Below are 12,036 nucleotides of genomic sequence, written 5' to 3' on the forward strand. Positions count from 1 at the left end.
GAAGTTCATAGTGATACAGGCCTTCCTCAAGAAACAAGAAAAACCTCAAATAAACAACCTAACCTACCACCTAAAAGAATTACAAAAAGAAAAAACAAAACATAAAGTCAGCAGAAGGAAGGAAATAATAAAGATCAGAGAGGAAATAAATAAGAGATTAAAAAACTACAGAAAAAAAAAATAAAACCAAGAGCTGGTTCACTGAAAGGGTAAACAAAATTGACAAACCTCTGAACAGGCTCACCAAGAAGAAAAGAGAACCCAAATAAAGAAAATAAGAAATGAAAAAGGAGGGACTTTCCTGGTGGTGTAGTGGTTAAGAATCCACCTGCCAATTCAGGGGGCACGAGTTCGATCCCTGGTCTGGGAAGATCCCACTTGCCACAGAGAAACTAAGCCTGTGCACCACAACTACTGAGCCTGCGCTCTACAGACTGCGAGCCACAACTACTGAAGTCCATGTGCCTAGAGCCCATGCTCCGCAATAAGAGAAGCCACCACAATGAGAAACCCATGCACCGAAACAAAGAGTGGCCCCCGCTCGCCGCAACTAGAGAAGGCCTGCACGGAGCAACTAAGACCCAACACAGCTGAAAATAAATAACAAAATAAAAATAAATAAATTTATTTTTTTAAAAAGAAATGAAAAAGGAGAAATCTCAACTGATACCACAGAAATACAAAGAAAAAAAAAGAAAAAAAAAACGGTCAGAGAATACTATGAAAATTATATGCCAACAAATTCAACAACCTAGAAGAAATGGACAAGTTTTTAGAAACATAGAGCCCACTAAAATTGAATCAAGAAGAAGCAGATAATTTGAACAGACTGATCTCTAGAAGTGAAATAGAACCTGTAATTTTAAAACCCTCTACAAACAAAAGTACAGGACCAGATGGCTTCACAGGCAAATTCTACCAAACATACAAAGAAGAACTTTTACCAATCCTTCTCAAACTCTTCCAAATGATTCAAGAGGAGGGAACACTCTCAAAGACATTCTATGAAGCCACTATCACCCTGATACCAAAATCAGACAAAGATACCACCAAAAAAGAAAATTAGAGGCCAAAATCTTTGATGAATATAGATGCAAAAATTCTCAACAAAATACTAGCAACCCGAGTCCAATACACATAAAAAAGATCATACACCACGACCAAGTGGGATTCATCCCAAGTTCATAAGGATGGTTCAACAAATGCAATTCAATCAATAAGATACACCACACCAACAAAATAAAAGACAGAAACCACATGATCATCTCCATACACGCAGAAAAAGCATTTGACAAAATTAACATCCATTCATGATAAAAACTCTTACCAAAGTGCATATAGAGGGAACATATCTCAACATAATAGCAAAATTATGACAAACCCACAGCCAACAGAATACTCAATGGTGAAAAACTGAAAGGCTTCCCGCTAAAATCTGGAACAAGACAAGGATGCCCACTCTCACCACTTCTACTCAACATAGTATTGGAAGTCCTAGGCCCAGCAATCAGACAAGAAAAAGAAATGAAAAGTATCCAAATTGGAAGGGAAGAAGTAAAATTGTTATTATATGCAGATAACATGATACTATATATAGAAAACCCTAAAGACTCCACACAAAAACTACTAGAACTGATAAATGAATTCAGCAAGGTAGCAGGATACAATATTAATATACAGAAATCGGTTGCATTTCCTTACACTAACAATGAAATATCAGAAACGGAATGTAAAAAAACAATACCTTTTAAAATCACACCAAAAAAATAAAATAGGAATAAACTTGACCAAGGAGGTGAAAGACTTATATGCTGAGAACTATAAAACATTAATAAAGAAAATTAAAGATGATTCAAAGAAACAGAAAGATATCCCATGCTCTTGGATTGGAAGAATATTGTTAAAATGGCCATACTACCCAAAGCAGTCTACAGAATTAATGCGATCCCTATCAAATTACCCATGACATTTTACACAGAACTAAAATAAATAATTCTAAAATTTATATGGAACCATAAAAGACCCAGAATTGCCAAAGCAATCCTGAGGAAAAAGAACAAAGCAGGAGGGGACTTCCCTGGTAGCACAGTGGTTAAGAATCTGCCTGCCAATGCAGGGGACACGAGTTCAATCCCTGGTCTGGGAAGCTCCCACATGCTGTGGAGCAACTAAGCCCCTGTGCCACAACTACTGAGCCTGCGCTCGAGAGCCCACAAGCCACAACTACTGAGCCCACATGCCACAACTACTGAAGCCCACGTGCCTAGAGCCTGTGCTCTACAAGAGAAGCCACCGCAGTGAGAAGCCCGTGCACCACAACGAAAGTAGCTCCCACTCGCCACAACTAGAGAAAGCCTGAGCACAGCAACAAAGACCCAACACAGCCACAGATAGATAGATAAACAAATAAATAAATAAATAAAATTTTAAAAGAAGAACAAAGCAGGAGGCATAACTGTCCCAGACTTCAGACAATACTACTAAGCTACAGTAATCGAAACAGTGTGGTACTGGCACAAAAACAGATATATGGTCAATGGAACAGAATACAGAGCCCAAAAATAAACCCACACACCTACAGGTAAATAATCTTTGACAAAGGAGGCAAGAATATACAATGGGAAAAGGACAGTCTCTTCAGCAAGTGGTGCTGGGAAAGTTGGACAGCCACATGTAAATCAATGAAGTTAGAACACACCCTTACACCATGCACAAAAATTAACTCAAAATGGCCTAAAGACTTAAACATAAGACATGACACCATAAGACTCCTAGAAGAGAACATAGGCAAAACATTCTCTGACAGAAATTGTACCAATGTTTTCTTAGGTCAGACTCCCAAGGCAATAGAAATAAAAACAAAAATAAACAAATGGGACCTAATCAAACTTACAAGCTTTTGCACAGCAAGGGAAGCCGTTAAGAAAATGAAAAGACAACCTAAGGAATGGCAGAAAATATTTGCAAACAATGCAGCCAACAAGGACTTAATTTCCAAAATATACAAACAGCTCATACAACTCAACAACAAAACAACAAACAACCCAATCAAAAAATTGGCAGAAGATCTTAATAGACATTTCTCCAAAGAAGACATACAGATGACCAGTATGCACAGGAAAAGATGCTCAACATCTCTAATTATTAGAGAAATGCAAATCAAAACTACTTGAGGTACCACCTCACACCGGTCAGAACAGCCATCATTAAAAAAATCTACAAATAACAAATGCTGGAGAGAGTGTGGAGAAAAGAGAACCCTCCTACACTGTTAGTGGGAATGTAAGTTGGTGCAGCCACTGTGGAAAACAGTATGGAGGTTCCTTGAAAAAGTAAAAATAGAAGGGATTCCCTGGCGGTCCAGTGGTTGGGACTCCACACTTTCACTGCTGAGGGCCTGGGTTCGATCCCTTGTCAGGAAACTAAGATCCCACAAGCCATGTGGCGCAGTCAAAAAAACCCCAAAAAACAGAATTACCATATGATCCAGCAATCCCAATCCTGGGCATATATCCAGACCAAACTATAATTCAAAAAGATACATGCACCCTATGTTCAGAGCAGCACTATTCACAATAGCCAAGACATGGAAACAACATAAATGTCCACTGACAGATGAATGGATAAAGAAGATGTGGTACATATATATGCAATGGAATACTACTCAGCCATAAAAAAGAATGAAATAGGACTTCCCTGGTGGTGCAGTGGTTAAGAATCCGCCTGCCTATGCAGGGGATACAGATCCGAGCCCTGATCCGGGAAGATCCCACATGCCATGGAGCAACTAAGCCCGTGTGCCACAACTACTGAGCCTGTGCTCTAGAGCCCGCAAGCCACAACTACTGAGCCCATTTGCCACAACTACTGAAGCCCGCGTGCCTAGAGCCCATGCTCCACAACAAGAGAAGCCACTGCAATGAGAAGCCCACGCACCACAATGAAGAGTAGCCCCCACTCACCGCAACTAGAGAAAGCCTGCACGCAGCAACGAAGACCCAACGCAGCCCAAAAAAAAGAACAAAATAATGCCATTTGCAGCTAGAGATTATCATGCTAAGTGAAGTCAGAAAGAGAAAGACAAATACCATATGATATCACTTATATGTGGAATCTAAAATATGACACAATTGAACCTATTTATGAAACAGAAACAAACTCATAGACATAGAGAACAGACTGTGGTTGCCAAGAGGGAAGGGGGGTGGGGGAGGGATGGAGTGGGAAGCTGGGGTTAGCAGATGTAAGCTATTATATATAAAATACATAAACAACAAGGTCCTACTATATAGCACAGGGAACTATATTCAATATCCTGTGATAAACCATAATAGAAAGGAATATTTTTTAAAAAGAATGTATATATATGTATAACTGAATCAGTTTGCTGTACAGCAGAAATTAACACAACATTGTAAAGTCAACCATACGTCAATAAAAAAAAAAGAATATAATGTCAAAGCAGTACAATACTACTATAAAATAAAAGCTCTAGTATTTCACGTTAGCTCATAGTTTATTACACTTCCCAAGTTTCCCATCTTTAAACAACTATGCCAAGAACAACTTTTCAACATATTAAAAACTCTTCCCCAAGTCACTAATATGTTAATAAAAAGGCTTCCATTATCAAAACAGGTAAATATGTATAGTAATCACAAATGTATAATCCAAAAAAATCCTTTACCTCCACATGTCAGAATACAAAAAGTACGACTTCCTTCTTTTGGTTACTTTTTGCACAATTACAATATAAGAATATGGCCTATCACTACATTATTCTTCTCAATCACTTTTGAGATTAATAGATGACTTACGTGGTGTTCAAGAAAGTACATTCCAAAGAAAAGACTTTGTGTCAGAAATACAAAAATCTCTAATCACTAATATGTTTAAACTAAAATTTTAGTTTTTATATTTAATATTTAATTTTTCATTCAATAGTAAATGGTTCATTCATAAACAATAATTGTTATAGTCCCATGTTTTTATAAATAAAACATTTAATCAAAGGAATAAATAATTTTCCATAAAAGTTAAAATATCAGGAACTCTTATTAATAATTTTGTATGTTATATTCTGAAGTTTAAGACCATTTCAAATTTATATTTATCCACTCATTTGCCTACTATGTGAAAAGCACATAAATAAAATATTAGCTCTCTTAAATAGTTTACAATTTAGTTGGAGAAACTAATTGGTATACAATAATATAAAGAAGACCACATACGAATGCTGAGCCAAGTAGAGACAAAATTATGTAGGAGTACAGAATAAGGTACAATTAATTGTGGCCATGGGAGATAGCAAATATGAAGACTTCGCAGAGGAAGGAGCATTGGTGCTATGTCTTGAAGAATAAGTAGGTTTCCAATAAGGCAAAGACAGGATTCTAGGCAGAAACAAGAACATGAACAAAAGCACAAGTGTCATGAAGATGTATGTTCAGGGAACAGCAAGTATTTCCATGTGGCTGAGGCAGAGAGTGAGTAAGAGGATGTAGAGGTCACGTAGGATGTGGGCAGACACACGTGACCTCAAATGACATGCCAAAGAGTCTGGCCAATAGTGGTGCTTAATAAAATGTTTGTGCCTAACTAAGCTGAAATATAATAGCTGTGTAGGTTCTACACAGCTAGTCACTCCTCGTACCAACCCTGTAACCAACAAACTGAATTTCTGAAGCCTATTCGTCTATGTTCTCTACACAAATAGAAAGCATCAAAAAAAATAATTCACTTACATATTAAGTAAAGAATACTCACTGAAAATAATTATTTCTTACCAATGTAAGGTTGGGATTTTTGTCAGTTAGATATATCTAGCACCTAGAAGAGTGCCTGGTATATAGTAGGTATTCAACAAATATTTATTTAATAGACCATGATATATTTTAGCTACATACATGCTATAATAATCCATAATCAATACTGGTAAAGTTACCATACAGAAATTGGCCCTGCATAACAAAACGATCTTCAAACCCCAACTTACAGTCTATTTCTTTGAATAATAAAATAAGTTAATACCCAGAGTCCAGCTCATACCTGACTTAGATGATGACATTTGGGAGTTTTTGAGCTGGTGATACTTAAATTAGATTTTGGATTTAGAATTGATCTTGGAATGGATGAAGACTTGAGAATGTTGGAGTGAGATAAATGTATTTTGTGTATGAAATAGACATCAATTTTAGGGGACCAGAGAGTGGACTATTGTGGGTTCAATAGTGTCCTCCCCACCAAATTCATGTCCACCCAAAACTCCAGAATGTGACCTTATTTGGAAATAGGGTCTTAGCAAAGGAGCTAATACTGGAGTAGGATAAACCCTAGGTCCAATATTGGTGTCCCTACAAGAAGAGAGTATATACAGAGACACACAGGGGAAGAAGTCCACATGACGACGGAGGCAGAGATTGGAGTGATGAAGCTACAAGGCAAGGAACACCAAGGACTGTTAACAAACACCAGAAGCTGGAAGAGAGTCACAGAATAGATTCCCTCTCAGAGGCCCTAGAGGGAATCACCCCTGCCAGCTACTTGATTTTGGACTTCTGGTCTCCAGAACTGTGAGAGAATAAATTTCTGTTGTTACAAGTCAACAAGTTTAGGATAATTTATTGTGGCAGCTCAGGCAAATAATACACATGGAAAAAGGAATTTTGCAGATGTAATTAAGGTCTCAAATTAGTTAACCTTAAGCTATGGGTATTATCTCAGTGGACCTGACCTAATCACAGGAGCCATCCAGGTCTACAGGTTAGAAACAGAAGAAATCAGAGATTCAAAGCACGAGCAGAGTATAATGCACTATTGTTGGCTTGAAGATGGAGGAATGGCAAAGTGGCAAGGAATGAATGTGGTCTCTAGAAGCAGAGAGCAATCTTGGATTGATAGCCAGCAAAGAAACAAGGACCTCAGTCCCACAACCACAAGAGTGAGGATGGAAGCAAATTTTCCCCCAGAGTCTCCAGCAAAGAATTCATCAGGCTGACATCCTGAGCAGAGAATCCATCCATGCCATCCAGACAACTGACCTACAGAACTCTGAGTTAATTAACAGGTACTGTCTTCACCTGCTACGTTTGTGGTAATTTCTTAAGCATAAATAGAAAACTAATACACAATGGCTTACATTTAGTGAGGAGAAATGCCAGACTGTCATGGCAGACAGTGGAAGATAGGATTAAAAGCCTCAGAGGAGTGAGCTTGCTTCAGTGGATGTACTATTAGGGCTCAAGAACTCTCCAGAGGACTATGTTGAGAGGAGGGCCCAGAAGATACATATTTTATCAGAGCAACAAGGAGTGTGCGGCTGGGAGGGCACTAGCAGCACTCATAAGTTCACTGGTGGGTCCCCTCCCTAGGCCAGGGCTGACAGTAGGAGAGGCCATTATAGAACTGGGCTCACTGAGAGCAATGAGAATAAAGATCCTGAAACAATAGAGACTAAGTGGGCAAAGTACCCATCAGAAGCCAGGTGTATGTGATTACTGATTATCTTAATGAGCATCAAGGCTAGAAGAGCAATCCAATCCCACTCATGCACTGCTTATCTTCCCTATACTCCACCTTTACTAGTAACAGAAAATCAAAACACAGAATACAAGCTATCAGTACCTAGCCCTCAAGCTCAAAGACTGTCCACTATTAGAAAATATTTAGCATTAATTCACCACCATGTTAAAATGTCAGATGAGAAAAACGTTTGATCATATCATTAAACGCTGCAAAGGCTTTTGATAAAACTAGGCATCCAGGGCTTCCCTGGCGGCGCAGTGGTAGAGAGTCTGCCTGCCAATGCAGAGGATGCGGGTTCATGCCCTGGTCCGGAAGATCCCACATGCCGCAGAGCGGCTGGGCCTGTGAGCCATGGCTGCTGAGCCTGTGTGTCCAGAGCCTGTGCTCCGCAACGGGAGAGGCCACAACAGTGAGAGGCCCGCGTAACGCAAAAAAAAAACTAGGCATCCATTAGTGATTTTAAAAATCTCTTATTATGATCCTGGCATAAGTATAGACATACAGATCAATGAAACAGAATTGAGAGGCCAGAAATAAGCCCATTCATCTATGATCAACAGATTTTCAACAGGGGTGCCAAAACCATTCACTGTAGAAAGAATAGTCTCTTCAACAAACCGTGCTGGGATAACTGGATATCCACATGCAAAGGAATGAAGTTGGACCCCTACCTCATAACATATACAAAAATTAATCAAAATGGATAACAGACATAAATGTAAGAACTAAGATTACAAAATAGTTGGAAGAAAACATAGGCATAATTCTTCATGACCTTGCATTAAACAACAGTTTCTTAGGTATGATACCTAAAGCACAAGCAATAAAATAAAAAACAAATAAATTGGACTTCTTCAACATTATAAACTTTTATGCATCAAAGGACATTATCAAGAAAGTAAAAAGACAGCCCACAAATGGGAGATAATAATTGCAAGTTATATATGTGATAAGGGTATGATATACAGAACATATAAGGGAGTCTTACAATTCAACAATAAAAAAGACAAATACAGTCATCCCTTGGTATGAGGGGGATTGGTTCCAGGACACCCCTTGGATACCAAGATCCACAGATGCTCAAATACCTTATATAAAATGGGTAGTATTTGCATATAACCTAAGCACATGCTCCTGTATACTTTAAATTATCTCTAGATTACTCATAATACCTAATACAATGTAAATGCTATGTAAATAGTTGCAGCAATTTCAAGTTTTGCTTTTTGGAAATTGCTGGAATTTTTTTCCAAATATTTTCAATCTGCAGTTGGTTGAATCCTCAGATGTGGACCCCTCAGACATGGAAGGCCAACTGTAACACAATTTTTTTTTAATAAATTTATTTATTTTATTTATTTATTTTTGGCTGCGTTGGGTCTTCGTTGCTGCGCATGGGCTTTCTCTAGTTGCAGCAAGCAGGAGCTACTCTTCGTTGCAGTGTGCAGGCTTCTTGTTGCGGTGGCTTCTCTTGATATGGAGCTTCATTCTGAAACCACCATCACCCTGATACCAAAACCAGACAAAAACACTACAAAAAATGAAAACCACAGGCCAATATCTTTGATGAATATAGATGCAAAAATCTTCAAAACAAGATATTAGCAAACAAAATCCAACAATACGTAAAAAGGATAATACACCATGATCAAGCTATAATCATTCCAGGGTAGCAAGGACAGCTCAAGATACGCAATCAATCAATGTGATACACCACGTTAACAAAAGGAAAGACAAAAACCACATGATCATCTCAATAGACAGAAAAAGCATTTGACAAAATTCAACATCCATTCTTTTTTTTTTTTTTTTTTGCAGTACACGGGCCTCTCACTGTTGTGGCCTCTCCCGTTGTGGAGCACAGGCTCCGGACGCACAGGCTCAGCGGCCATAGCTCACGGGCCTAGCCACTCAGCAGCATGTGGGATCTTCCCGGACCGGGGCACAAACCCGTGTCCCCTGCATCGGCAGGCGGACTCTCAACCACTGCACCACCAGGGAAGCCCCTCAACACCCATTCTTGATAAAAACTGTCACAGAAGTGGGTATAGGGGGAACATATTTCAACATAATAAAAGCCATTTATGACAAACCCACAGCCAACATAATACTCAACAGTGAAAAGCTGAATGCCTTCCCACTAAATTCGGGAACAAGACAAGGATGCCCAGTTTCACCACTTCTACTCAACATAGTATTGGAAGTCCTAGCCCCAACAATCAGATAAGAAAAAGAAATGAAAGGTATCCAAATTGGAAGGGAAGAGGTAAAACTGTCACTATTTGGAGATGACATGATACTCTATATAGAGAACCCTAAAGTCTCCACACAAAAACTATAAGAATAAATGAATTCAGCAAGGTAGTAGGATACAAGATTAACAAACAGAAATTTGTTGCATTTCTTTACACTAACAATGCAATTTCAGAAAGTAAAAAAAAAATCCTGTTTAAAACTGCATCAAAAAAATACCTAGGAATAAACTCAATCAAGGCAGTAAACACCTATATGCTGAAGACTATAAAACTTTGATAAAGGAACTGAAGATGATTCAAAGAAATGGAAAGATATCCCATGCACTTGGATTGGAAGAATTAATATTTTTTAAATGGCCATACTACTCAAAGCAATCTACAGATCTAATGCAATCCTTATCAAAACACCCATGACATTTTTCACAGAACTAAAACAAATAATCCTAAAATGTATATGGAACCACAAAAGGCCCAGAATTATCAAAGCAATCCTGAGGGAAAAGAACAAAGCAGGAGGCATAACCCTCCAGACTTCACACTATACTACAAAGTTACAGTAATCAAAACAGTGTGCTGTTGGCACAAAAACAGACATATAGTTCAGTGGAACAGAATAGACAGCCCAGAAATAAACCCACAAACCTAGGATCAATTAATCTTTGACAAAACAGGCAAGAATATACAATGGAGAAAAGACAGTCTGTCTTGAAGACTTGTTGATGAGGTATTGGGAAAGCTGGACAGCTACCTGTAAATCAATGAAATTACAACACTCTCTCACACCATACACAAAAATAAACTCAAAATGGTTTAAAGACCTAAATATAAGATTTGACACCATAAAACTCCTAGAAGAGAACATAGGCAAAACATTCTCTGACAGAAATTGTAGCAGTATTTTCTTAGATCAGTCTCCCAAGGCAATAGAAATAAAAACAAAAATAAACAAATGGGACCTAATCAAACTTACAAGCTTTTGCACAGCAAGGGAAACCATTAAAAAAATGAAAAGACAACCTAAGGAATGGGAGAAAATATTTGCAAACAATGCAACCAACAAGGACTTAATTTCCAAAATATACAAACAGCTCATACAACTTAACAACAAAAAAACAAACAACCCAATTGAAAAACTGGCAGAAGACCTTAATAGACATTTCTCCAAAGAAGACATACAGATGGCCAGTAGGCACATGAAAAGATGATCAATGTCGCTAATTATTACAGAAATTCAAGTCAAAACCACAATGAAGCATCACCTCACACTGGTCAGAATGGCTGTCATCAAAAAGTCTACACATAATAAATGCTAGAGAGGGTGTGGAGATGTTCCTCTATTTTTGCCATATTACATTCTTAGAACCTATCCCCGACAGACAAATCAAGAGTCATCCACACTAACGATTTTGGTCATATACCTGCAATAATTCTCTTTGCCACTAGATGGGAGATTTAGTTAATGCTGTGTTGAGAAGATGGCAGAAAAAAGGTTGGCTGTTAGCTACCAACAAGAATTACTAAATAAGGAAGCAAAGTAAGAAGGGAAATACGGATGTGGTTAACAAACATGTCCACCTGTGAACTGGCAAAGGAAAAATATCAAATTAAAAGGAGAGAGCAAACCATATACATATTAAGATGCTACTATAAGAATTATAGGAAAAGTTCAGAACAGGAGAAATAAGTAAAAAATAGGAGACATTTTTAAATACCTTATTAATTGTCACAGTCTTGAAGAACTAATTGGTATCATATAGTAATCTTAAATATACTCCTTATCTTGACGTCCAGAGTTTGGATGGAGTATTACTGTTTTTCTTCTCTGCCCCTAGTTTATTATAGCATTTTACTCAGAAGCTACTATGGTTTTTCAAGCTATTCTTATCTTAGTCCCTGTGGGTGCCAAAGGCTAAATGGGTCTAAGAAACACATGTTTTCAGATAATAAACATCCAATTTTCTCTCTATTTTCTAAGGTTATTTTATACTCTTACTTTTCTTCTACTGAAGCACAGATGTATCTAAAACTCAGGGTATAAAGTTTATACTCAATTTATCCAGAAATCAATCAAGTCAAAGCCCAAATGCCTTTAGCCTTATTTAACAATAACAACAAAAACAAGAATCTTTTAGTGTACAAGAGAATGCACATGCCAAGCCATTGTAAAGGCTTTACAGAATCTACTTTAAAGTTGTAAGAAGTTAGGCTATTTGGTCAGATTAAAGTCTAATAAAAAGGAACTGAAACGTCTTCTACT

The 12,036-nt window shown here is 37.8% G+C and overlaps 1 protein-coding gene across 1 annotated transcript in view; it reads right to left on the reverse strand.

Annotated features, from left to right (window-relative positions):
- The window catches only part of NSUN7 (NOP2/Sun RNA methyltransferase family member 7), a 61,677-nt gene that overhangs the window by 5,333 nt on the left and 44,308 nt on the right, over nucleotides 1–12,036 (reverse strand). The window lies entirely within an intron of this gene.

Source organism: Mesoplodon densirostris, chromosome 1, assembly GCF_025265405.1.
Source record: "Mesoplodon densirostris isolate mMesDen1 chromosome 1, mMesDen1 primary haplotype, whole genome shotgun sequence".
NCBI lineage: Eukaryota > Metazoa > Chordata > Mammalia > Artiodactyla > Ziphiidae > Mesoplodon > Mesoplodon densirostris.